Source organism: Alligator mississippiensis, chromosome 11 (genome assembly GCF_030867095.1).
Source record: "Alligator mississippiensis isolate rAllMis1 chromosome 11, rAllMis1, whole genome shotgun sequence".
Lineage (NCBI taxonomy): Eukaryota > Metazoa > Chordata > Crocodylia > Alligatoridae > Alligator > Alligator mississippiensis.
Genome location: NC_081834.1, coordinates 50057669 through 50085097, shown reverse-complemented (window position 1 = coordinate 50085097; position 27429 = coordinate 50057669). Strand labels below are relative to the sequence as shown.

The following is a 27429-nucleotide window of genomic DNA, read 5'->3' as shown; positions in this document are numbered from 1 at the left end:
CTCAGATTCCTTTTACTTCAACTGTCCTTAGACTGACTAACAGCAGTACAAGCCTTGCATTTTTTGGATAAGGTAATTTTAACTATGCCACAGGGCCTTACTATTTCAAGGTTTTGTTAAATTTACTAGGCCTTACTTATACAAGGCCTTACTACATTTTAAACTGAATTAGGCTTTTAGCAACGACATATAGCTTAATAGCTAAACAAATACATAAAAACACTTAGTCTAATCTTCATAGAGCCTTCAGCAAGCACTTTTATCAGACAGACATAATTTCAGCTGTCATAGTCTATGTGCAAATTGCTGATTCTATGAATCAGCATTGAATCTTCAGATTTGGATTCGGCTGAATCGAATCGGGGACAGCGATCCAAATCGACAAATAGAATCACTGTCCCTGATTTAGGACAAATCCAAATCTGAATCCAATATGGCCCATTTCGCACACCCCTAGTTTGTGACAAAAGAAGTCCCTCTATTTGTAATAAAGGAAGGAGCAAACTTTCAAACTCTACTGCCATTTGTTCATTTTTATCTTTCATTGTTTATTGCACTTTTCAAGTTCTGATTGTAAAGCTAAACACAATGAAATTTTTCCTTGAAGGTAGCAGAATAAATAGTATTTCCAAAATGAATCAAATTGGAAATATGTATCTTTTACTATTTCTGAAATTAGCGGGAATTAAACCTATTTAAACCCTGATGATTAAGGAAAGACATATAGGCTCAATTAGCACCACGGTTCCCAGAGGATGGGGATCATTGTTTTGCACTGACTTAGCAAATGTCCATGGAGATGTGGGAGGGATTGACCAGCCTCACTGGAGCTTTAGTTTCATTTCTGGGAAGTTTTCACTTGCAGTCTTGTGTCCAGCTCTGGGCACCATACTTCAAGAAATGTGCAAAAATTGTATCAAGTCCACCAGATAGCAACAAAAATAATTAAACATCAAGGAAGCAAGCCTTACATGGAATGGTTGGAAGATCTGGGGCTCTATATCCCAGAGAAGGAGGGATAGCAGGGGAGATTTAGAAACACCTGAAATGCAGGTTAGTTTGTAGTGAGGAAAATTTAGGTTGAATATTAGGAAGCCTTCTCACTATGAGGGTGGTTAAGCCTGACACAGATTACCTAGAGAGACCTTAGTGCTCTCTCCTTGGTAATTTGTCAGAGCAGGCTAGATCAACACTTGTTGGGAATGGTTTATGTAGATCAATGATCAGTAGGAGCCAGCACCCCTGCAGTTTTCAGCCCGCTGCGCCTTAACACACACAGGGTCATTTGTGTCACAAGTTTTGCCTGTCAGCAGCTTGGGGTACAGTTCCCCCCAAACCCCTACACCGGTCTTCTTGCAACTTAGCAGGCTTTGTGGTCTCAGTAAGAGCTGTCACAACCAAATTAAGCAGTGCCCATGCCACAAGCAAGAGAGATTATTCAAAACAGTTTTATTTGCACTAGGTTAACTAAGGGTTAACAAGATGATAGTAACAGCCTTCTTTGCTGTGCATGCCAAAAAGATTTATAGCTGCGACACTAACTAGAAATGAAACTTGGGCCTTCTGTGCTTTACATAAATCATTATAATTGGTCAAAGAAAACAGGGAGTAGCCCTGTGATAATACCCTAGTGAAAACCGCTATATAATTGGCGATTATAATTACATTTATTAAATTTATTGGCGAAAAGCAATTGGCTATTACACAAACAAAACCTGCTTACACTTCCACGAAGTCGGAGACTTCCGTACGCACCTTGGAGACCTCTGAACATACGTGTCAGAGTAACTGACAATCTGATCAATTGTCAGTTCCCCTGTCTTGACCCAATTTCAGACGTAAATCAACGACTGCCGGCCCGACCATTTCTGCCCGAACACTTATGCAGACCGACCTAACGAACTCTAAGCTGTAACTAACCAAGTACCTCTGACCTCCGTTATTCACCACCTTGACGGAGTGAGTAAATAATCTTGCTTTGCAACCAATAAGCGTCTGTGCCTAATTCCACTCCAAGCGTCACAAGTACCCGCCTGACGCCCCCTAAAGGCCTCGTACCCCTCGCTGCAGTGCACAGCAGTGACAAGAGCTACCACACATGCAGTTTTGACCCCCCTGTGTTGTAACACATAGATGTGACAGGAGTTTTGCTTTCAGGAATTTGGGGTGCAGTTCCCTGCAAACCCCTACACCAATCTTCTTGAAACTTGGCAGACTTTGTGGTGTCATCAGGGGCCACCATTCCTGCAGTTTTCAGAGCCCTGTGGTGTAACACACAGCCATGACATGAGTTTGGCTTTCAAGAATTTGGGGTACAGGTCTCCTCAAACCCTTACACTGATCTTCCTGAAACTTGGCAGGATGCATTCTATCGGCAGAGGCTAGCACCCCTGCAAGTTTCATCCAAACCTGGTCCGGAGCTCCAGATCGGATCCCTGGCATCCGAAGCAGCCACATCTGAAGCCAGATCGGATCGCTGTCGACTTGCAAAGCCCTAACATATACATTGGAAGGACATGGAAAAATAAACTTATATGGAACTGGGAATCCAAAAAAATGTTCATTTTGAAAATGTTGGGAAAAACCTGCTTCATTTTTAAGATGTCTTTTGACAACAAACAGCTCAGCAGAATAACAAAACCTTCTTGGATGTTCTGGTATGGTAAAGTCCACATTTTATGGCAAAACATAAAACTGTAAAAACAAAACAAAACCTGCATTCAGTTCTAGAACATCAAACATCAGTGGTTATTGTTGCTACTGAATGTCTTCTTACCAGATTTCATTAATGTCAAATAGGTAAAAATTATGCCCACAAACCACAATTCCAGTTCCTCTCATTTATTACTAAAGGAGATGCTGAAGTTCACAACCCTTCTAAATCAAGACTGCAGAACAGACCTAGACAGTGGATTCCCATTTAAAATATTCTTAAAGCAGAAATACAGACAGAAAAATAATCTCTTTTTTGCAGGTCAGCTTTTCTGCTAGGACTAAAGATGAGACTAGAATCACTACATGGACTGCATCTGCTGAAGGGGAAAGCAAACTGGTGCCTAGACTTGTCCTGAGCTATGGAGAGGAATACCAGCATTGACAGATGGGAGGGTAAAGAATATTTAGTACACGATGGCATAGGTCCTGAATTACAGCCTTTACAAGAAGCCGTTCCCTGCACTGATTCCTCTTTAATGGCACTCACAGGAAAAGTTTTCTCCCCAGTCACCTGTTTCCATCTGTTTAGACTGTGAATCAGATTATACCCTAACACCAAATGGCAAGAGTTCTACTGTAATCCTTTTTATGTTTCTGTAAACATTGTCCAAAAAGTACTGGAGCACATTAAAATACTCAACCTATTTGTCCTTGTCATCAGCCCTGCAAGCTAAGGAACATTGGCCGCATCTATATAAAATGCAGACTGCAGAGTTGTTACTGCATAGTAGCATCATGTCATCTTTCATAACGCTGACTGCACAGTAACCCAAGACTACTGTGAAGTAACGTTGTGTCACACTTTCTGCTACATGATAGCGCTGTGCAAAACTTCGAGTGCTGATTCAATTTGGAGGAGATTTGGCTCAATTTGGTGGCCAAATCTCCAAATCTGAATTGAATCAGGGGACCAATAAAAAGGTCTGAATTGATTCAAAGCTCTCCAAGTCTTCGGAAAAGATTCAAAGAGCTTCAATGATTTGGGTAGTTCCTGGTGGCTGCAGCAGTGAGCTGGAGCCAAACCGGGAGCTGGTAAGTAGGGGGTGGAGGATGGGGAAGGGGACCATGGGGGGAACCCTGCCAGGCTCCATTCCCAGCCCCTTCATGGCAGCCCGTCCGCCCCAGCTCCCAGCACTTAAAAAAAAAAATCCCCACTCACTGGGGTGCTGCCATTGTATGGGGGGCTCTGCCATGACCACCCCAAATCCCCCACATTTCCCCTCACCCCCGTGGCTCTCCCACCTACCCCAGGTAAAGCTCTTTAAAAAAACCCAAAACTTGAAATGTCCCCTGGTCCCATCAGCTCCCACAGCAGCCTCAGGGCTTCGGGGGGCTCATGGAAGAGCCCCTCTTGTGGCGCGGGGCAATGGGGGACAGTGGGGATCACCCCCCCCCCGGGCAGGAACCATTGCATCCCGGGGTTTGGGGTTTTTTTTTTCTCTTCAACGGCTGGAGCTGGGGCAGGCAGGGTATCCATTGGGGGAGGGGAGGTGGAGCTGGGGGAGCAGGCAGAGGATGGGCCTAGCTGATTCAGAGATTTGGCAGCAGCTGAATCTCTGAATCCAATTTGGCTGAATCGATTTGGGAGAGTGAATCGAATCACTGAATCAAATCACTGTACCCCAAATTGGCCGAATCTGAATCTGAAGCAAATACTAGCAGCTTCACACAGGCCTACAAAGTGGCGCTACTGCGTAGTCAGCATCTCTTGTAGACACAGCCACTGTTATGTTCAAGGTTGAGGAACAGAGATACATAAGATCCAACTGAAGGTGTGGGGCAGAGCAGAAGCAATGCACAGACCTCAATAACTCCAAGTCAAAACTTCAACAAAGAAACAATCTTTCCACCTAAAATCTCATATACAATGTTCACCTAAAATTTAGACCCACAGGACTGAGCCAAATAATGTGCCACGGTGTGATCAAGGCAGGAGCAGCTTTGGCTGCAGCTGGAGGTGAAGCCAGGATTGACCCGAGCAGGAAGGAGCCCGGAGACCTCAGCAGAGGGCAGGGCTGATTACCCCCTGGCAGCAAGAGACAGGCCAGGGACAGAAACACGCCGGCTGGGCCAGGGCTGGGACACAGGATCATTCCCCTCCTGCACCTGCCGGTCACAGGCAGGGATGAGAGACTCTGGGGGCTCAGGAGAGCCCGGCAAAGGGTGTGAAGGGAAGAGCATGGATACAGCTCATCTCCCTCTGCCCTATCTACTGCCTGTCTTCAATACCACTCTGTTAAACCTTCCCTATTGTCATTCTTTGAGGACTGCTTCCCAGAGAGACATTCCCACTCCAGCAAGTCACAGTCAAAGAAATATAAAATATGGACCAGATCAGTCCACATGTCACAAAGATTAGTTCTGTCCCAGATTTCATGTGCAGGTCCAATTTCCCAAGTTTCCAGAGCTTACCCAAAAGGAACAGCCTAAGACATAGCAGATGGAAGGGAGTAAAATATATACACAAATAGGAAGAGCTTAATGTGAAAATGGAGAGATAATGTGTGGGGAAGTGGGAGTGAGGAAGCCATAAGTGACTTACATAAAGAGAAGTTAATTGTGTTAAAAGCCAGGAAGTGTACTTGGTGTCTTAATAAAGAGAGTTGGAGTATTGTTGGAGCTCTGCCAGTCCAGGAATGTCCAGGAGGCAAGGACGTTTTATGGTATCTTTTATTGGTTTGACTCCATAGTTGGAAGAGCTGTTGGATAAACTTTTGGGCATCAAGTGCCCTTCCTCTAATAAATGAGAAAAAAATGAAAGATTATATCATGATGGTTGGATGGTATGAATGATGCAGCTGGGAGTAGTCCACATCACATCATGAAGGACTTCCATGAGCTGGGTGCCAAGCTTAGGAAGTTGGGGGCACAGGTGGTATTCTCTTCCATCCTTCCAGTTGGTAGCAGCCAGTGGTGCCAGGATGCCTGCATCAGGGTAGTCAACTAGCGTTTCCAGGGATGGTATCTTTGTGAGGGCTTTGGATTCTAGAGCCATGATCAGCACTTGCAGGGAGGAGGCTTCCTGGGATGGGACTATCTTCATCTCTCTGCTAGAGGTAAGCATAAGTTGCCTGATCTCCTCGGAAGAGTTTTAAACTAAGTTTGACAGGGGATGGGGAACCAGTGGTCGAGGAGAACCCAGGGTTGGCAAGCTGCAAACAAGGCACCGGATCAAACCAGGGAAGCTCTAAGGGGCACACTAGACATCATGGTAAAGGGGCACCAAGGGCACCCATCGGGGAATAAACAGGAGGAGGTCACACACTTACTTGCTAGCACCCGGTATGACCTGGTCGGCTTCATGGAAACATAGTGGGACTCTACTCACGACTGGGTGGTAGGCATTGAGGGACACAGGTTGTATAGGTGAGACAGAGTGGGGAAAAAAGTTGCGGGGGTAGCTTCCTATGTTAAGGAGCAATACACATCTTCCATCATCAAGGTGGAGGTAGAGGAGGGGAATACTGAGGTATTGCGGGTTAGGATCCAGGGGGATCCAGGGGAAAAGGACTTGGTAGTGAGGGTCTACTATAGACCTCCTCATCAGGATGATAAGCTAGACCTGGTATTCTCCAGGCATCTCTCGGAGGCCATTCAGGCGAAAGAGGTGGTGGTCATTGGGGACCTAAATTACCTGGACATCTGCTGCGAGGAGCAGATGGCCAAATCAAACCAGTCACGTAGGTTCTTAAACTGCATGCAGGACCTCCACCTAACCCAGGAGGTGTCCAGTCCCACCAGGGATAATGCCTTGCTAGACCTGTTCTTAACAACTGGAGATGATCTCGTGGGTAACCTGTGAGTACACAGTAACCTGGGAGATAGTGACCATCATTTGGTCGAATTCATTGATCCAGCAAAGGGTGGCAAAAATAACCAGCTAGGCTAGTGCTAGACTTCAGAAAGGCCAATTTTAGTCAGCTTAGAAGGCTAGTTAGTGAGGTGGCTGAACTCAAGAGCATTGAGCAAATGGGGTCCAGGAGGGTTGGCAATTTCTCAAGGGAGTGATCCTTGGGGCACAAAAGGAGACTATCCCATTTCCCAGGAAAGGGGGCAAGGGGACAAAAAAAAACCCTTGGCTGAATAGGGAACTCCAGAAAAGACTGAGGGCAGAGAGAGAGATTTACATGCAGTGGAAGCAGGGGGCAGCCACCAAGAAGGAATATACTTCCCTGGCACACTATTGCAGGGAATCAGTTAGGCAGGCCAAGGCAGGACTGGAGCTTAGGCTGGCTTCAACAATCAAGGACAATAAAAAGTCCTTCTACAGATACATAGCGAGCAAAAGGAAGGCACAGAGTAGCATAGGGCCCCTGCAGGACAAATCAGGGCAGCTGGTGCCATGCAAAGGGAAAAAAGTGGAGCTCTTCAATGAGTTCATCACTTTAGTATTCCTAAGTACTGGCAAAGACAATTCGTCCCACTTGAACATAGATAGATGTTTGGGAGGCACTAGACTGCCAACAGTTACTGCTGACTTAGTGACGGAGCACTTGAAGGAGCTGGATGGGTACAAGTCAGCAGGTCTGGATGACCTCCATCAACAGGTGCTGAAGGAATTGGCCAGTGTCATAGCTGAGCCATTGCCATGGCTGTTTGAGCACTCATGGTGCTCTACCCAGGACCCCAAGGACTGGAAAAGGGACAACGTGATACCCATTTTTAAGAACGGTAGGAGGGATGAGCCGGGTAAATTTAGGCCAGCCAGTCTTACCTCTATCCTTGGGAAAGTACTGGAAAAAATCATCAAAAAGTGCATTTGTGAAGGCCCAGTGGGGAAATGATACTGAAGGGAAACCATGCACGGGTTTGTCACAGGTAGATCCTGCCTGACAAACCTTATAGCCTTTTACGACCAGGTCACACACTGCATAGATGCAGAAGCCAAGGCAGATGTCATCTACCTGGACTTTAAGAAGGCCTTCAACACAGTTTCGCATCCTATTCTCATAAGGAAGCTAGCAAGCTGTGGAGTGGATGCTTACACAGTCAGGTGGGTGGGCAACTGGCTTAGGGACCGCACCCAGGGAGTGGTGGTGAATGGGTCATTTTCAGCCTGGAAGAAGGTGGGCAGTGGGGTCCTGCAGGGTTCGGTCCTTGGACCGGCAGTATTTAATATCTTCATCAGCGATTTGGATGAGGGTGTGGAGAGCACCCTGTCCAAGTTTGCAGATGATACTAAGTTATGAGGCAAAGTTAACACACAAGTTATGGGGCAGGGAGCAGATACAGGCCTATCTGGACAGGTTGGATCAATGGGCAGAATACAACAGGATGCAATTTAACAAAGGCAAATGCAAGGTACTCCACCTAGGGAGGAGGAATCCCCAGCACATCTATAGGTTGGTGGATGACCTCCTCAGCAGCATAGTGGCTGAAAGGGATCTTGGAGTCACAGTTGACTCCAAGATGAACATGTGCTGGCAGTGTAATGAGACCATCAACAAGGCCAATCAGACCTTGTCGTGCATTAGCTGATGCATGACCAAGACATTGAGGGAGGTGATGGTCCCCCTCTATGTGACACTGGTCAAGCTGCAGTTGGATTACTGTGTCCAGTTTTGGCTGCCGCACTTCAAGAGGGATGTGGAGAATTTGGAGAGGGTTCAGAGTTGGGTCACTCACATGATTAGTAGCCTCCATGAAAGAGGCCTCCTATGAGAGGAGGTTGAGAGATCTGGATCTCTTCAGCCTTCACAAGAGATGGCTGAGGGGAGACCTTGTAATGGCCTATAAGTTTATCAAGGGAGGACAACAGGGAATTGGTGATGCGCTGTTTACCAGGATATCCCTAGGAGTAACTAGGAATAATGGGTATGTCACAGAGCACTGAGGTGCCCTGTGCCTGAAGAGGGGAAAACTGCTAGGGAAGGAGCCCTAGCAGTGACTAAGGAGCACAGCTGTGGGTTGCTGGGGCAACCAGGGAAGGTCAGCTGACCAGAGGGGGCAGGGCCTGGCCCTTATAAAGCCCAGGAGCTGAGGCCAGAGGCAGTTCCCTGCCAGCAGTCAGAGAGGTAGGAGCTCCCTAAGCCACGATGCGAGTAGAAGCCTGACAGCAGGTACAGCTTGACCTGAGTGGAGCAATGTTGTGGTAGCCAGGTGGCTTATGTTTGAGTTATAGCCAGGAGGCTCAAGTTTCTGTTGCTGTTATAACCGGTGGTTTTGGTGAGGCTATTAGGGGTTGGAGCAGGCCTCATAGGGGACCCACAGTAGCATGGGGACCCCAGCACCAGTAGAGGCGCAGCATACAGGGTACATAGACCCCGGCCCCAGAGGGGGGCACTGTGGAAAAGCCTCAGAGCGGGGGTGGCGAGCCCCAGAGAGGGGGTCCTGCTGAAAAACCCCAGAGTGGGCATGGTGAGCTCCAGAGAGGGGGTCCTGTTGAAAAACCCCAGAGTGGGGGTGGCGGTCCCCAGAGGGGGGCGGGGGGGCACTGTTGAGAAGCCCCAGAGCGGGCGTGGTGAGCCCCAGAGTGGGGGGTGACACTTGAGAAGGCCCAAAGAAGGGCCTGATTGGGAAAAAGGCCGAGACATAACAGCTATTCCATCTGCGAGGCTTGGGCTGTGGTATTGGGGAGGATAGGAGCCGCAGACAGTGCTCCCTGGCAACGGGGCAGTACAATGGCAGCCTCCCGGTAATTAACATCAACTAATTAATTAACAACAAGGCATGGCAGGCGAGAAGGCGGGTGGTTGCCTCAGGAACAGGTGTGCGGGTCACAGTTTATCTCGGCACAGAACAGTTACCTGTTACAGGGTACAAACTAGTAGAGAGTAGATTCAGGTTAGACATTAGGAAGAATTTTTTCTCAGTAAGGGTGGCCAGAGTCTGGAATGGGCTGCCAAGGGAAGTGGTACTCTCACCTAACTTGGAGGTCTTCAAGAGGAGGCTTGATAGACACCTGACTAGGGTCATCTGACCTCAGCGCTCTTTTGTGCCTGGGGCAGGGGGTTGGACATGATGATACTTCGTGGTCCCTTCCGACTCTATAATCTACGAATCTATGAATCTATGATGGAAAAGGAAAGCAACCTGAAAAACTACTAAAATTATAGCAGCTCATGCACTCTTTCAAGTTACGGTAAGAGATTCCTTTATGGAAAGGGCTCTGGTCCATCTGTCTGGGCCTGTAGCAAGTATGATCTAGAGGAGTAGTCCCCAAACAGTCCCTACACGTCAGTGGCTGTTTCAAGAACAGCTGTGTCCCCAGCAGGGAACAATAGAAATAAAAGGAAAGTCACATGCCCTCATGGACAGGGTGGATGACAATGGGAGAGAAAGCTGGATGCTTCCTCTCCCTTATCGCCACTCATTGTGATGACAAGCAAATTTGAGGGAAGAAAAAGCAGGCAGAAAGGAGCAATAGCTACAGAAGAGTGAACAGACACACAGAGGAAGGAATCACAAAGAGGAAGAGAGGGCAGTACTGGGTAGGAGGAGACAGCAAAGGAAGGAAGTAGAGATAGACATAGGGCAGAGGAATCAAAAACTGCAGTTTAGACAAAGTTGTCTTGGTGTATGCATGTGCAAACACGAGCTCACATAACTCCTCCGCTCAGCTGCCCTGGCTTCTAACACCCCTTGGTCCAGGTCTATTCAGCAGGCAGCTTCCTGCTCTCTCCTCAGGCTCTCTGGTCAGGCTCAAGTCCCTTTTCATTGTTGCACCACCCAAACTTACTCTGATCCTGGCCCCACAATACTCAGACCTTTCTCCCTAGTACCTATATTATGGTGTATATTTTATTTCTCCTTTCTCACCTCAGTTGCTTGAAATACTTGAAACGCTTGAAATACTCATCTTTTTCTTGCTCTCTCCTTGATTTAATCGTAATTCTTATTTTCCCCATTTCCAATTTTTGTATTTTTGGGCTGGTCTTTCAGAGACAGAAAGTTCACTTTGTCCCTTTTCCACAGGCAATAAGGCAGGTAGGAACAGAGGCAATAAGGGAGGTAGGAACCGCAGTGACTAGTGCTTGAGGTAGAGCAGGTCTGGCCTGTGATAGTGGCTGGGTCACTTTGCTGGCTGTGTAGCCAAACATGGCAGGGAATTTGGGGGAAGGGGAGATCAGGAGAAAGGACCTCTCAGAAATCTCTGCAGGAGGCAGGCAGAGAAGGGTCTGGAGGAGGAGGTGCAGTCCCATGCAGATCCATTACTGTGTCATGGGCTGCCACATCTCATGGTGTGCTTTGAAATGCATGAGGATGTGAGAGTCCTGCCATGAGGAGTGACATCCCCACCCACTGCCAGATTGGGATATATCGTATGGGGCATGGACACACATAATGCTCAGGGCAGAAACACATTCTCCACCCTGGGCAGGTGCTCTGGCAGCTTGAGGGAGCTTGAAGGCACCAATCCTGATCCCTTCAGGCCTCTGAGGGACCCACCTGGTTTTATCCATGTATAGAGAGGCCTGGGGCACATCCCTGTAAGTAAGGGAACCAGTGTGTGTTCCGGTGTGGAGGCATGGGACTGAGGGAATACTGCGCGCCTCGTGCCTTCACTCTAAGATCGGTGTGACCTGAAGCCTCCACCCCAGGACCTGTGCTGGGTCCTGCATTGACCCATGCCTCGTGCAGAGGAATGCATCAGTGTGAGTCCCAGTGTTGGGGGGCACAGAAGCTGAGTAATTTCCAGTGCCCTATGCCTCCAGGCCTGGACCATGCTAAACCATGCTGGACATACCTTGGCTCCTGCCCCCACCTCTCCCTCCACCTCATCCTGAAATGTGCCTCTGCCTGAAGCATGGGTCAGTGTGGGTCTGGACGAGGGGGCACAGGGCACCAGGGATTCCCTGGCATCTGTCATTGCAGGACCTGATATGAGGCAGAGAGGGACAGGAAACATGTCACCTGTTGTCCTGCATCAGGCAGGAGACCCAATGTGGGACAATGGGCAATGTGTGTCATTCAGTAAAGCAGATCAGTGTCTAACGTGATCCCTTTCAATTTGGCAGTGTCTGTTGCTAGGCTTAGACTAGGTGAAATCTTAATGAACTTAAAATTCCTGTTGAAGTGGTTTTAAAGCCTTCTGGAATGGATTAATTGTATACCTGGAAAAATCAAGTGTTGTTTTGAACCAGTTCACTGTACTTTGGTTCAGCAGACACCAAATGGTCTGTGACATGGGTCTGGTCAGTCCTCCAGACACCCCACATTGCATTGTTCCTCCCACCTCCTCCCTGCTGCCCACTGCTGTAACTGGCTACTGTGGTATTTGGCCAGAATAATATTGCCCTCATCTTTTTTCCCTTCCTTTATTGATTAGCTCTGGTCAACTCGCCCACTGTGAGACATCCTGGGCTGGGTGCTCACTCTGCCCCAGTCCTGGTTGTCAGAACCACTGCACTTCAGTGTGTAAAGGATAACAGTCTTACACTGAATGCTAGGGCACCGTATGTGTGGGCACCTCTGACAAACAACAGTTGTGAACCAGTCCCCAATCTGTGACATTTTGGAACTGTTCAATTGTTGTGTTTCAACCCCATAAGAACACAAGAATATAAAAACTGCCATACTGAGTCAGACCAATGATATATGTAGTCCAGTATCCTATCTCCAACAGAGGAATAAGTCAATGCTATAGGAGGAAAGTGTTAAACCGTAGATATATCTAAAGTGATATTTTCCTTATTCCCATATTCATTACCCTACCTGCCATCCACCAGTACTGGTTTAGAAATGCCATAGGACCCATTTAATAATTAATACATATACTAAGCTTGATAGCATTACTCTATTAAAGGATCTAAATGAACAGGCTCCCAGTGCTGGAAAGATGTGGCAATTGACATAATATAAACATTGTACCTTTTTCCAAAGGCGGTGCAGTTTGCCCCAGCCCTGAAAGCAACCACAGAATCAGACATGAGAACTCATTAGAGGAGATGTATAAACAAGGCATTATTGCATGCAGTGTCACACTGGGAAAAAATAGATATAAAACTTCAGTGTGCTGTAATTAATAACCAAGACAGACACTGTGATGGCTTGTCTCTCAGAGGACCACACACTTATCAGTCTTTGATATTTAGATCACTGTTGCTGACATAGTTTTGATACTAAAGAAAACTTTCCCTACAAACACTCTTTAGAAGTATGACGAGATTCAGGATGGACTCAGGAGAAACTCCGCCAGGCCTAGGTCCCACCTGTGCAAAAGATGAATTGGCACTTGCATGATTACAAACTGCCATTTATACTCACAAAGGGAAACAGAAAGTGCTGTGTGTGGTGGGGATTTTTAGGTTCCTTCAAAAAAAAATCTGGCCACAAAAGATTTTGAGTTCTTTGACCTTAGTGAAAATCTCTTCTTGCCACAAACTATTAGTGAGCCTAAGAATTTGACTGGAAAGGAAAGAAAGGGAATTGAAATAAAAAGAAGACACCATTGATTCAATGAGAACTTTCATTACCTGGACAGATCACAGCTCTTTTCCACCCTGAAACAAAGAGAAGTAGTGGTGAGAATTTAGTTGAAGAAATGCAGCTGTAAAAGGATTCTTGGATGAGGAGCATCTGGCCCAAACAAAAGCCAGGAAAGACCAGAATGATGCTGGACACAAATGGGGCAACATGTGGAAGGACTAGATGGGACACTGTCCTTTCATATCAATAAATCCATACAGACCTCATTCATCAATGGGATGTCAAATCTCTAGGTACTGCTTGGCCACTCTCTAAGTTGCAGTGACCAGGCAGCCTCAGTATCCAAAGACACCACTGACTTGGACCTGCTGTACCATTTCCTGGGGGAGGGCCTGGCTCCAGAGATACTCTTGTTATTGCCATCTAGGCTGGATCACTGTTAGTCATTCTCTCTGACCCGACTGAGAAGTTTCTGGTAGGTACAGAATGAAGCTGCCTGTTTTCTCCGGGGCTTGGGGTACCTTGTGTACTTGAGGCACATGTTTAAGTACCTTCAATGATTCCCAACCACATTGTGATGCCATCTTAAGCCCTTGTTCAAACTAATTAATAGCTGCATGTCCAGTTACATCAATGTCCCGATTTCACTCCATGAACTGCTAGAACAGTGGCAGTGCTCTGGGTTAATAAGGGTGACAAAGGCCAGGAAGAAGTGCCTGAGAGCTCTAAGCAAAGCACTCTTGACCAAGGGCATCTTAGTGTTGCTGCTCTTTCTGTTCTCTGTTTTCTGTTCTTTCTAGCATGGACAGAAGGAATCTAACAGCTAGCTCTAGCTACATTTAATACCATGGGAAAAGCTGTGTGGGACACAGAGAAAAAACTTACCAAGTTCTCGTTGAAGGTTTCCTGGATTTGAAAAAAAAAGATATATTGATTAAGTGCTTCACTACAACTTCATAAGTTTAAGCCTCGCACTTTGTGTTCTCTGCCACAACCTCTCTGTGGTGTTTATCTGCATACTGCCAGTAGTACGCAGGGTACTTCTCTGCCTATCTTTCAGTGTGCCTGGGCAAGAGAAGTGGGAAACTCTTTTGGGCTTACTTTTACTGTGCTAAGTTGCTTTTATCTGCTTTTTAAGAATTTGAATATACGGGACCAGGTCAATCAAATCTGTGTGCATGTTCACTGCCTTCAACCTGTGAAAACTGAAGTTTATAAGCGTTTTGATGCTGTAACAAAAAAGTGGGTCGAAGTTTGCTGAGGTGTCCCGTATGGTACCATGACTGGTATGACAGCCTAAGGTGGAGGAATCCTCTGCTCAAGAGTTCCAGGGTAGAAGGGGCAAGCTCCGGGTAGGAGTTGTGTCTGGGGATGGTATTGTACTTTTTCCATCTAGCTGTATAGGGAGATGTTTCGGTGGTACATAAATCCCTCTAGTGGTTGCAGGATGGGATCTAGTACCCACTTGTCTCTAAACAATGGACATCTTTGGAGTGCTAGTAGGTCAGGTAAACACCTATACATGCTAGAGTGTAAAGACTTGAGATTCTTGAGGTTGTTCAAGGTCTAGAAAAAACTCATTTGCTTCTGAAACCAGAAAAGAAAGCAGTGGAAAAGTAGCCCCCACCTAGCCCCGTGGTGCTGAGCAGCTGTTTAGTTACATAGATTACTGGGTTCATGACATTAAATATTCTGCAGTGTTTGACTAACCATGTGAGTGTAGAGATTTGTGTCAAAAGTCATATACCTATTTCAAGGACATAAATTTATTGAAGTTTTAACAGAATAACAGCTCCACTTTTCCTTAATGGTATGTATAGACATTTGTGGAGGTTGGGGGGCAGTTAGAGTTAAAAATGGCCACCTGATCTAAAGTAAGTTCAGATGGGAGGGGTAGAGGTGGGGATTGGGGGATTGGTGGGGCAGGCAGTGTCCACAGGGGTGCTGGGGGGAGTAAGCAGGGTGTGTAGGCAGGTGTCTGGGAGATTGGGGAGGGAAGCAGGATCCATGGGAGGCCTAAGGGAAGGAAGACAGTGTCTGCAGTGGGAGATTTCAGAGATCAAAAGGGAAAGTGGGCTCGGCACACGGGATCAGAGGGATTGAGGAGGCAAGCAGGGTCCATGGAAAGGGGTTTAGAGGAGTCTGAGACAGTTTGGTGGGATAAGGGGGACTTGTGGTGTGCTTGAGGAAGTATGGTGTGTTGGCCAGCTGTCTGCCCCACTCCCCTTTAGGACCCATGGCTATTTTTAGCCCACAATTCCCCTCATCCCCAGACAAGCAACACCCCCTGACAATTGCACTTTGGTTGGCTGCTGTGACACTTATTTATACATTCTTTGTTTTATTAGAATAAAATTATTCATTTACTACACTATATATCCACCCTGTATTTACCTTTTATTTTGAAGAGGTATACAATCAGGATTATGAAATCTAACACAACCACCAGGATCCCACTCAGGCCCACCATCTGGGGATTCACAATTAGAAAAAAGAGCTGAAAAACAAGATGGCCAGAGGTTTTTTTAGTTTGTTATTGGTGGAAAAAAAATCAAATCCATTTATTCCAAGGCCATCCATTAATAGTTCCTCTCAGGAGTTGCCTGAGATATGAATGAAAGCAGCAACTCCTTGCAGGATGCAAAAAAATCAGAAATATGCTTTAATAACCAACAAACTGACTTTCAATAGTGATTTATCATGAATAAACAGGAAAGATGCTATCTCACCTTTACATGGTTAAGTGGAAATTATGTAGCCATATAACTGAAATTTTTGGCAATTATGCAGCATTTGGATTCTTGTTGTATCTATAATGGAAAAGGATAATTTTTTATGTGAACCTGCTAGAAACAAAATCCAGAAATACTTTAAATCCTCCTTCATGTTCTCCATCATCAAATAACTGCTAGCTGTCAGTGTTTTGGGGTTTTTTTCTGGGTAAAGGTTTCGGATCTATGTGGAATTACATACATGCTCTAGTACGTACATAGTTATAGTATGGGGTACTGAGCATGCTCAGAAGGAAGGTCTAGGGCAAACACTATTATATATCTAAACAGTGCATAAAAGTAAAAACAATCACACTTATAGCACTATATGCTAAGAGGTCCTCCATTCAGAAAAGCCAGGTTCAGACCCTACTATGAGAGTGAGAAGAAGGGGTGAAGTGGTGTCAGACCTGAGTGGGGGGAAAGTTGGATCACATGCGAACAGTGTGCGGGAGTGGGGGTGGGGTAGGAGCCTCAGTTGGGGAGAGGGATGGGAGAGTGGGGTCAGACCAGAACTGGGAGGGAGGGAGTGGGGTCAGAGCAGAAGTGGGGAGAGTGGGGGGCAAGCTCAGTGAGAACAAAAGCAGGGGCAGGGATAAGAGGGATCGGGCCTGAAAGGGGGTCTGGGGTGCATTGTTGGAGCCCTACCAGAGGCAATGATTCACACCCAAAGCGGGTGGGGGTGGTGGGGAGTAGGTTCAGACCCAAAGTAGTGGGAGGGAGCGGAGTGCCGGGGCTGCACCCGAATGGGGGGGAGCGGTGTCAGACCTGAAGTGGGGTGGAGGGGTGGAGCAGAGTCAGACCTGAAGGGAGGGGAGGGGGTGGGGTTGGACCTGAAGTGCAGGGGGAGGGGTGGGAAACAGGGTCAGACCTGGACCAGAGGAGAGGGGGCAGGGGTGGACCCGAAGCAGGAGGGATGGGTTTGGACCCAAACTGGGGAGGAGGAAGAACAGGGTCAGACCTGAACTGGGGGGCAGGGTAGGAACTTTAGTCGGGAGGAGGGAGTGGTGTTGGACATGAACCGTGGCAGAGTGGGGGGAGCGTGGTACTACGCAAAGCCAGGTGGGTGGTGTCAGACCCAAACCAGTTGGGGGGGGGAGAACTGAAGGGGTGCAGAGTAGGACAGACCCAAATGGGGGGCAGCGGGGGAGCTCGATTGCATCTGAATAGGGGAGGGGTGGAGTTAGGAACCTTAGTGGAAGGGAAGGGAGAGAGGAGTGGGTTTGGACAAGAACTGGTGGGAAGGAGGGGCAGGGTGGACCCTAAGCTAGGTGGGTTGGACCCAAAACATGGGAGCAGGGTCAGACTCAAAGCAGGGTGGGATGGAAGTGGGGAGCGGGTTGAACCCAAACAGGGGGGTGAGGGCATGCGGAGTCGGACCTGAAGCGGAGGGGAAGTAGGGTCAGACCTGAAGCAGGGGGGAGGGGGGGGAAGTGGGGTTGGACTGGAAGTAGGGAAGGGAAGCAGGGTCAGACCCAAAGCAGGGAATGTGGGGGGCCAGGCAAACCTGAAGGTGGGGAGGTGGGGAGTGGGTTTGGACTTGAAGCAGGGGGGATAAGGGTGGGGTCTGAAACAAATCAGGGGGAGCAGGGTCAGATCCAAACTGAGGGGCTGGGTCAGACCCAAAGTGGTGCGGGGAGAGAGGAGGGAGTATGGTCAGACCCGAAGCAGAGGGGGTGGAGTTGGATCCGAAGTAGGGGAAGGGGGTTAGGGGGATGAAGCAGGGTCAAACCAAAGTTGGGGGAGGTAGGGACCCAGGGCCCATCCCCGCCCGCCACACCATCATTCTTGACAGGTAATTTGCTAGTACTATTATAAGCACTTTTAAACTACTGCTATGTGTATGCCAGAGACAAGGTGGTACAATTGTTGTGTATATTGTACAATCATAGGTCATTTTTACATATGCACCAGAGCGAGTGGGTAGGAAGGCGCAGGGGGTGTTTAATTGGAGTGTTTTACAAGGTCTTAAGTACTCAGTGTCCTGTGCTTCAAAATGGTGGTGGTGCTTTAACTAAAGCATGTTGAGTGAGCTTTAATTAAAGTGCCCTCACCACCATCTTGAAACTCAGGGACGCTGAATACACATGACATGGGGGCTGCTGGAGCATTTGAATTAGAAAGCAGAGGAGCAGGTATTAGACACGTGCATAGGTACCCACAGAAAGGCAGGGCTGGAAGGGACCTTGAGAGGTTTTCTAGTCCAGCCCCCGGCCTGAGTTAGGATCTTCTCTATCCATATTGTCCTGTACAAACCCACTGTCTAGTCTGTTAAAAAGAACTATAGTCAACCCTGACACAACTACAAGACAAAAAGCCCTAAACTGTAGGCTACATGAATAGGGAACTATTTGATTCAGATTCAGATGCCAGAAATTCAATTTGGAGGTCCAAATACTTTTTCCAATTCGATTCAGCCGAATCACTTTGGAAGATTCAGAGCCAATTCAGAGATTCGGCCATAGAGTATAATGGGGAAGCAAGGAAATATTTATAATTTTGTCTTTTGGCTGATTCAGGTGAAACTTGCAGGGATGGTATTCTCTGCTAAGGGCATGATGCATGCCAAAGTTCAAGGTGATAAGTACAGGGGTTTCTGGGAAACTATCCCTCAAAGTCCTGAGAGCAAAACTCATGTCACGTATATGTGTTAAGCCAGTGGGGTGAAAACTGCAGGGATGGTAGCTCTTGCTGAGGCCACAAAGCCTACCAAGTTTCAAGGAGATAGGTGGTGGGGGTGGTTCTGGGAAACTGCACCTCAAATTGCTGACATTGAAAGCTCATGACATAGGTGACACTATGTGTGTGGTAAGGTGCAGCAGGGTGAAAACTGCAGGGATGGTAGCCTGCAGTTATATTCTGCTTGAGAGACTCAGAGTGGGGCCATGCTCCCCTGTGACAGATGAAGATGAATCTTCCAGTCCATAATAATTAAGCAGGGGGTAAAAATCCTTCTTGACTCCAAATATGTCATGTGGTCTGACCTTGGGCAAGGCCCCAGGATCTTTTGGGTTTAAATTCCAGCAGGATATTGGCACACACTGGTCAAAATCCCCAGCCCTGGCTGCAGGCAACACCCAGTGGGTCTGAAGAAGGCAAAATAACCCTGACATGTGACAGCAGCAAAGGAAAAATATTTCTATTTATGATGTGTATCAGTGAACACACTGAGGGCTCCTATATATGTTCAGAGAACTTGCTCCAACATGCTGTAATTAGAGTGTGTTGGAGCAGATTCAATTCATTGAGTCTGCTGGCCTCCAGCATCACATGTATCAGTGTTCCTGTGCTGAAAAATGGCAGCAGGGGTCTTTAAACCAAAGCTCAAAGCTGAGCTAATTAAAGACACCACCCCCCGCCCCCCTGCCCCACACATACTCCACAGCCTTGGATTCCTATTATGACCCCATGGAAATGATAGCCGTGTGTGTGTTTGCTTCATGTTTCACTTCATTTCCAGCGGAGGTGGTTCCCTGTAGTTGGATGGAAACTGACCTGATATATGAATTGCTGATTCCTTCTCTTGGTCGAGGAGACTGTTCCTGATGCAACAGGACAAGTTCTGGTTTCAGTGTCCGTTTATGACAACAGAAATTTCTGTTTGAAACAGGCCGCTCAACTTTGGGGATTTATTTCAGAATGCAATGCCATACAATGCCCCTGGGCATTTTTCCACAGCACCTGGGGATCTGGGTACCACTCTGCTGATTGACACATCATGCAGATCCCTCCCTTCTGGTAATCCTTCACAGAGATGACAGGATTAGAGCCTACAGCTAAAAAAGGAAGAAATTATATTTCTTAAATCTGAGTCAATTTTGTAAAAGATTGTGGAAATCTTATTCCTGATCTCAAGAATTCCTAGATATTGCAGAGCAGGGTAGAAATTCTATTAATGACTATAGAGCCTAGATACTCCTGGATGTGATAGATGAGAAATGTCATCATCAAATAGTCATTAAGCCAATAAGAAATTATGGTAATTGAGATCTGATTTTGATACGTAATGAGGACATTATAAATGACTGTAGGCTTCAGACATGTCAGTTGTAGGCTTCAGGGACTGAAACATCACAACATGAAGTGCAGACTCTGGACCCAGCAGAAGCCTACTGCATTAAGTTTGCATTCTAGCCGTAAGCGAAGTGTAGCTAGTTGGAATCGTACTACATGATAGCGTGTTTTTATTGACTGAATGCAGGAAGGCAGAGATGAATAATCATTGGTTGCTAATAAAGATAATGTTCTGCAGAGCTACAAAGTATGACTATGGCAAAAGTCCAATAAGCCTGTTTCTGAGTAATCACAGAATGAACCTTTGCAGACATGACATCTAGCAAAGGAAAGAAAGTAAATGGCATGTCCAGCTGAAGCAGATCAGATTAAACAGAGCACAAAGGCTTAAAGCAGGTAATTCAAATATAATATATTATTGCTTTATCTTATAGTAATGATTAATGTAACTAAATATATTGAATATTGTTTTATAATAGATATTTATGTTCAAGCCTCTTAGATGTGAAAACAAAGCAGCCTCATCAGTGAAAACTCTAAATTAGGTAAAAGAAAGGGGATAAGAAATCCTCCCTTCCCAGAAGTGTATATTTCATAGCAACATAAATCCCAACCAATTGACATCATTCCAGTCCACAACAGACTAGTTCAGTTCAGCTTCAGAAGTCTGCATGAAACAATGAAATCTGAACAAAGGAAACCAGACAAAAGTTAGGAGATTATAAGAATAAACCATCTATAAAGATAGGGTAAAGGCTGGAGGGAAAAGGGGAGGGGGTCGCCCCCCACGACTGAGTGGTGGTAATTAAGGGGATTGTAGGTGTATATTAATTCCATGTCTAAACTTGCAAAAGAGGTCCTGACCATAGGCTAAAGACTTGTCTTTCTGGAGGCCAAATGGTTACAAGGTTTTGCTTAGGAGGGCTGGTCACTGAAATAATCTTGGGAACTGACTGACTGCAAATTAACAGGGTTCAAATTAAAACGAAAAATAAGCAAATTAAGACTGTAACTGAGGTTTGGGATTTCAAAAGAGAAAGGTTTATTTTAGGAGAACAGCTGGGCTTTTTCAGTCTAGCAAAACAGGCAGAAAGGGATATCTTTGCTATCTGTAAATATATTGGTAAGTAAATACAATGAATGAAAAAGCACTATTTAGACTAAAAACAATGCTGGTCCAAGAAAAAAATTTATATAATTTGGTTATGAATAAATTTAGTCTGGAAATTAGAAGGTTCTAAACACTGAGAAACCAAAAGAAACGAAAAATTAACTGCTTTCCAGATGTTGCTTAAAATTATTAAAATATTGACAAAAATAAAATGTTTCTGAAATTAGAAAATGGCTGTATAAAATTGAAATACAGTGTCTAATTGTAAAATAATTCATACATAGGTTCCATGAATTTGGCATATTGGGAAAGAGAAAAAAACTGAAAACCATGCAGAGATAAACTGACAGAAGCCACTGACCTGCTACCTTCAGTTCTATTATAGCTTCTTCATAAGTAATACCATCATCAACAAGGCAGATGTATAGCCCTTCATCTGGAGGCCGAATATTGAGAATCCTCAAGGAAACATTTCCATCTGTGAGGCCATCTTTCCATAACTCTGTCCTTGTCTTGTATTCTGGCATCTGTTGTCCAAACTGATCTCTCCCATCACGGTACATATGAACATCATTTGTAGACCCAGGTCGGAACCACCTCACTTCCATGTTCTCAGCGCTCGTGTTGGGGGACAGGTGGCACGGTAATGATCGCTTCCCCCACAATGGCAGTGTTTGGCTGATCAGGTCCAACAACGGTAAACAGGGCTGTAAAATGTACCAAAGCACCCCAAAATAAGCTCAGTGGTAACAAGGGAAATCCGAGATATTCAACATGAGAAGCATACCCACCTTGCAGAATTTCAGCCTCGACTGGGAAAATGACAAATAAGGGAAAACACAGATTTAAAATAGAAAGGACTGAGCAACTTGAACTGCAGCTGACTGTCCAACCTAAGATATTCAGTGTCTGTGAAAGGATAGAATATCCTGAATAAGTACAGCATATGTATTTTCTTGTCATAGAAATGTCAACATTTTTCACTGGGCATTTTCTGAACATTGTATCCCATAAAATTTATTAGTGCCTTGATGTTTTAATCATATTTTAGGATTAGATACAAATGTCAAATCATTGAAATGTCATGTAAAAGAGAATTTTCCTCCTCAATATTGGTTTTGAAAAGCCAGTGGAATGACGAGAAGGAGGATGTTAGGATACTGTGGTAATGAGGAACATAAAATCACACAGAAATATGGAAATATGATTGGGCGATACATAAAGAGCTATTCTTCTGTATGCCTGGGGAGAAAGAGGAAAACTTTTTATTTTAGATGTATTTATTTTTTCTTCCCACACAATGATGTTGATGCAGTCTGGAACTTCTCACATTTTCTTTTCCATTTTCCATAAAAGACTAGAATTGGTGCAATGTGTCAATAAAAAACTAAATAAACCTTTCAGCAGCAGCAGGAGAACACCCATTAATTTGAAGCAGATTCCACCTTGCAAATATGAAAAGTAATGAAGAATGTGAGAAAACCAGCCAGCAACATGGAGACTCTGGGGATCTGGCACAATAAGGAAGGCATCTTCTTCACTGAAACTTGATCCAGAAGCACGAGGGAAATGCAGAAAAGTATTCACCTGGAGAACATAGAGTGCTGGTTACCACCTTTGTGTACTGGATGAGATAGCAGAGGATAGCACATACAAGTATACAAGGGGAACAACCTTGGCTTTAATAAACTTATGAAAGTGCACAATTAAAACAGCCACTGAAAACAGAAATTCCAGGGTTATCCCTGATAACTCCCTCCTTTTTCCCCTAAATGAAAAATCATGTGTTGAGTCAAGTGATGAGTTTTCATTACATTTTACAGCATATTAAATGAATGAGATCTAGAATTATAATACAGTGCACTGTTAAAAAAGAAAACATGGGGTCCAGATACAGTTACATGCCAATATACCTGTTCAAGGTAACAAGAGATTTGTCCTCTTCAAGATCATCAGAGTACTGCTGTGAGAGGGAAGACAGGAGTCCCCCCAGTGTGGCCCAGACCCCTAATCAGAGCACCATGGCACTCACCGCAGGAGCAGAGACAGGCGGCAGCTGGGAGGAAATCAGAGCATGGACGCAGGCGCAGGCACAGGCTCAGCAGTTTCACAGCTGCTGGAGCCTGTGTATTGGAGAGAGCTGGAGGCATGGCTTCTGAGCACCGCTGGCTGCTCAAAAGGCAGCTGGGGAAACAGCTGGTGGCAAGCCAGGGAGAGAGTAGCATAACACCAGCTGGGAGACGTTGGCTCCGGAGCTGGGAGGCTCCAGCTCTAACCTCAGCTTCCCAGATAAAGAGTCAGCTGCCTACCTGGAGACCCTGACCAACAAGGCAGGAGGCAGGCTCTGGGGTTGGCAGGAGCAAGGAGCCCCACTGAGAGGCAGCAACCAGGTGGGACACCACTGGGGAGCAGCAGGGCTCCGACTAGGAGCTCTGGAACCAGGGCTGACGGTAGACCCTCAAGCCCTCAACCATTCTTGGACGGCTCCAGATGGGGCAGAGAATGGGGAACCATGAGCCCACTAAAGGGAGAGAGGAGTGATGCTGGCAAAAGGGACCAAGATGACAGAACCTCAGGTCAGCCGGGCGCCAGGGCAGGGACGCCAGAATAACTGGTAGGGATGGGGCAGAAGGGCGCCTCCAGTACCTCTGCCTGTTAGAGGGGAGAGGATGAACAAGTCTCCTGGGAGGGGATAGAAAGGACCCCCGAGAGAGAGAGAGGGAGAAAGAGGCAATCTCAGGAGCTCTTCTGGCAGGCACCGGTGTTTTCAGTTGAGTTACAGATGACCCCATCAGGGGAAAGTTTATTTTCTTGAAGAGGGGAAAATGAGCCCAAAGACCAGGGGCGAACCCCTGAAGGTTCATGGCCCAGAAGACCCAGCCCTTGCAAGGCAGGCAGTGTGGGGAAGATCTGCGGGAAACAGCACCAACCTAGGCCGAAGGTGTGGTAAGGGTAGGGTAAAGGGGAGGTTTGGAGCCCCATGAAGACACCCCCAGGTTGGCACCAGAATAGGGTTTCACCCTGTTTTTTCTGGGGGACAGGGCAGTGACAAAGAGGTCCCCAAAGCCTTACAACACCTACCAGCAACAACTGCGTAAATAGATGTGGCAAAAGTGGAAAGTGTTGATCAGCACAAATTGGCTGGAGGGCTGCACCCAGAGAGTGCTGGTGGATGGGTCATTTTCGACCTGGAGAGATGTGGGCAGTGGGATTCCCCAGGGCTTGGTCCTTGGGCCCACGCTGTTCAATATCTTCATTGGCGATTTGGACGAGGGGGTGAAAAGCACCTTGTTCAAGTTCACAGATGACACTAAGATGTGGGGAGAAGTGAGCATGCTAGACAAGAGGGATGGGCTACAACTAGATCTGGACAGGTTACAGAGGTGGGCAGATGAAAATAGGATGGGTTTCAATATGGACAAGATGTTGCACCTGGGGAGGAAGAACCAGCAGCATACCTACAGGCTGGGGAACTCCCTTCTTGTCAGCACAGAGGCAGAAAAGGATCTTGGAGTCATTATTGATTCCAAGATGGACATGGGCCGCCAATGTGGGGAAGCGGTCAGGAAGGCTAACCGCACCTTGTCATGCATCCATAGATGCATCACGAGTAGGTCCAAGGAGGTGATCCTCCCCCTCTATGTTTTGCCTCATAGATAAATGAGTGGCACGTGTCTCTTTTATGAGCATGAATCTAAATGTCATTCTACTTCACTTTTTTCCATTATAGAATCACAATTATAATAATACTTAAATCCACTAGGTAACAACTCTGAATATAGATAAACTGTAGGTAAATTCAGTTGCCAGGTAGATTCAGTTAGATTCAATTAGATTAGTAAACCAGGTGGATTCAGTTGTCACCATCTCCACTAGCGGGTGCTATCGCTACAGCTATGTCTTCACAGCTGTGGTCATGACAGCTCTTCAGTATAGACAAATAATTGGTGAAAGTCAGCTGAAGCCCAAAGCGATCTTTCTTCAAGCTAACCAAGTAGCAGAGTAATCTGCACACTGATGTGTCTACGCTATTCCCAGTACTCAAGCTAACTTATTTACAACAAGACCTGGTATCTTCACGCTCTAATACAAACTATTGTGTAGATGGACTCTGAGTTGTTTCACATTTCAGGTGAGTCTGGGAAACAATCACTGCATCAGCCTCTTGAATTTTGAGCAGCTGTTTCTTGTGCTGTGCAGGAACTGCCTCTTTTAGCTGAAGACGATATAACGCTGAGGGGCAGGTCTGGATCTCTGTCCCCGCACATAAAGGGGCAACCCATGGAGCTGCCTGCCCTCTGCCCAAGCCCTGCACAAGCTGCTGTGGGTTCAGTGCGAGAAGCTGGGGAAGAGAAACTTCCCACGTGGACCTGCAGGCTCCTAACACCAAGTCTTCAAAACAGCATGAGTCAGGGCCCCAGAACTGATAGGACTTGCCTAAAAATAATGGGGTGTAAATTTGAATTCTGTCACCTTTTTGTTTGTTTGTTTGTTTTCATTTCCATTTAATCTGGGACAACACAAACATTTATGTTATGAATTGCTTTCTAAAACAATTGGAAAAATTTCATTAAAAAATTAAAATAAAAAAATTTCCATTCTGTTGAAAAGCTCTCATGAAAAATGCTTTAAAATATTTAGTCTTCCCTAGGATACTCCAATTAAACTTTCCTGTATTAAAACCTGAAGAATGCTCTAATTCACCACTTGTAACATGACTTATCCCACCAACAGGTCATCAAATCTCCCCTGAAGCTATATCATCATTATCCCTGCTAGCCAGCACTCCACATCTACTACGTGGACATTTGTTAAGTCAATGCAAAATTATAATGTCTTTGGAAATATTGGTTTCAGTTCAGCATATATGTATTTTCATACTTATTCATATTTAATGATGTACTTAATTCCCACTGATTTCAAAATTAGTAAAAGATACAATTTTCCAATTTGATTAATACTGGTAATACTATTGTCCCGGTTCTTTCAAAGAAAAATATTAAAATACTTAATTGTACAACTGTACATGAAGACAGCAGAAAGAAAAGATGAAAAGAAAATAACAAAAAAAAATGATGCAAGTTGATATTGGAATAGTCTTTTCTTTCCTGGACTCCAAATAGTAGAGGTTCTCTTTTACAAAACTTTATCTTAACTTAGGGCAACATTGGTCTGTCTGTTTTCTTTCCATTAAGCTTGAGGGGGTGAGGGCTGGGGGGGGGGGGGGGGGGGGTTCTTTTTTGACGTTTGTGTTTCATTTTGTTTTGTTTTTGCTATGATGTCTATAAAGTATTTTTAATTAAATTATTTGTGAATGTACAAATACTTTAGTCTTTGCATAAATAATAAAACAAAATGTCAAAGGATCATCTAATCTCCATATAATATTACCTAAAAAATGGGGTGTTTTAGAGGGTATAAAAGGTCTCCTGAATGATTCTCAATTAACCAAAGTTCACCTACCTGACTGATCCTGCTGAGCAGGGCTGTGCTGTGTTCTGCCTCTAAAACATGTCTTCTTGTGGTGAGCATGTTTGTTATTACCCTGAAATAGAACAGTTTTCTGATAGCATACTGTTAGGTTAACAATAATTTGGATTATTAAGAAGTATTAGGTTTGCAGCTGAATACAAGGCATGACCTGTGGCCTAGCAATGCAGCTGACCACAAGGCAGAATGATAGCTAAGCCTTTGCTTGTGTCATGTAATCATTTTAACTGTATTAAGCATTTTCTGAGTTAAAAAGTGGATCTGTGTCTGTGTGCTGAAAAATCAGCTACAGCAAGAAATAAGATAAGACAGGGAAGCCATTGTTCTGGGTGCAGTGGTTGTGTCCTTGAGAAGTATCTACTACTGTATAAGGTTTTGCTAACATATTATAATGTTACTGTTACTTAACTTTTAGCTTTTAAAAAAGTGCTAGTTCAGCTTAATAGAAATATGCTGTTACAAAGATTTGTAAAGCACCGCCCAAGTATTGCTTCTGTTAACCCTATAAGTCTTGCCTTATTATAATAGGTATAAAAGATCACCTCACCCTTTGGGGGGGGCATTTTGCCTTTTGCTGGTTTTATGGTCTTTGCTCGAGCAAATAAACAGCTGTCTGTCTTTACCCGCGTTGTCTATCAAATTACAGCTAGACAACGAACCTTAGGGAGGTTTCTCCCACCACAATTTGGCACCCCAGATGGGACCCATCTAGCTTGGAGCCTTTGGAAACCTCCATCCCCCAACACCCCAGCGTGCACCAGGTGAGTTCACCTATTTAGGTCAGTCTCGGGAGGTGGATAGTCCCCTCAAGACCAATAAGGCGGGATCCTCAAATCTGGTAAAGGAACGGTACCGGCGAGTACCTCAGGTCAGGTATGTTTTTGGTTTCTATCTGGCTTCTGGTTTTCTGGTTTTACCTCTAGAGGACTCTGGAAGCAGTCTTTGAGGGTATCTGTCTGC

At 45.7% G+C, this 27429-nt stretch overlaps 1 long non-coding RNA gene across 1 annotated transcript; it reads right to left on the bottom strand.

Moving 5' to 3' along the window:
• Nucleotides 1-1457: 1457 nt before the first annotated feature.
• LOC102564161 (uncharacterized) lies at nucleotides 1458-14119 on the bottom strand. The gene is made up of 4 exons (XR_002090595.2): nucleotides 13969-14119; nucleotides 13131-13157; nucleotides 12526-12558; nucleotides 1458-2694 (listed from the first exon to the last, which is right to left on the bottom strand). It is a non-coding gene; the product is annotated as an uncharacterized LOC102564161 (long non-coding RNA).
• Between the last annotated feature and the right edge of the window lie 13310 nt (nucleotides 14120-27429).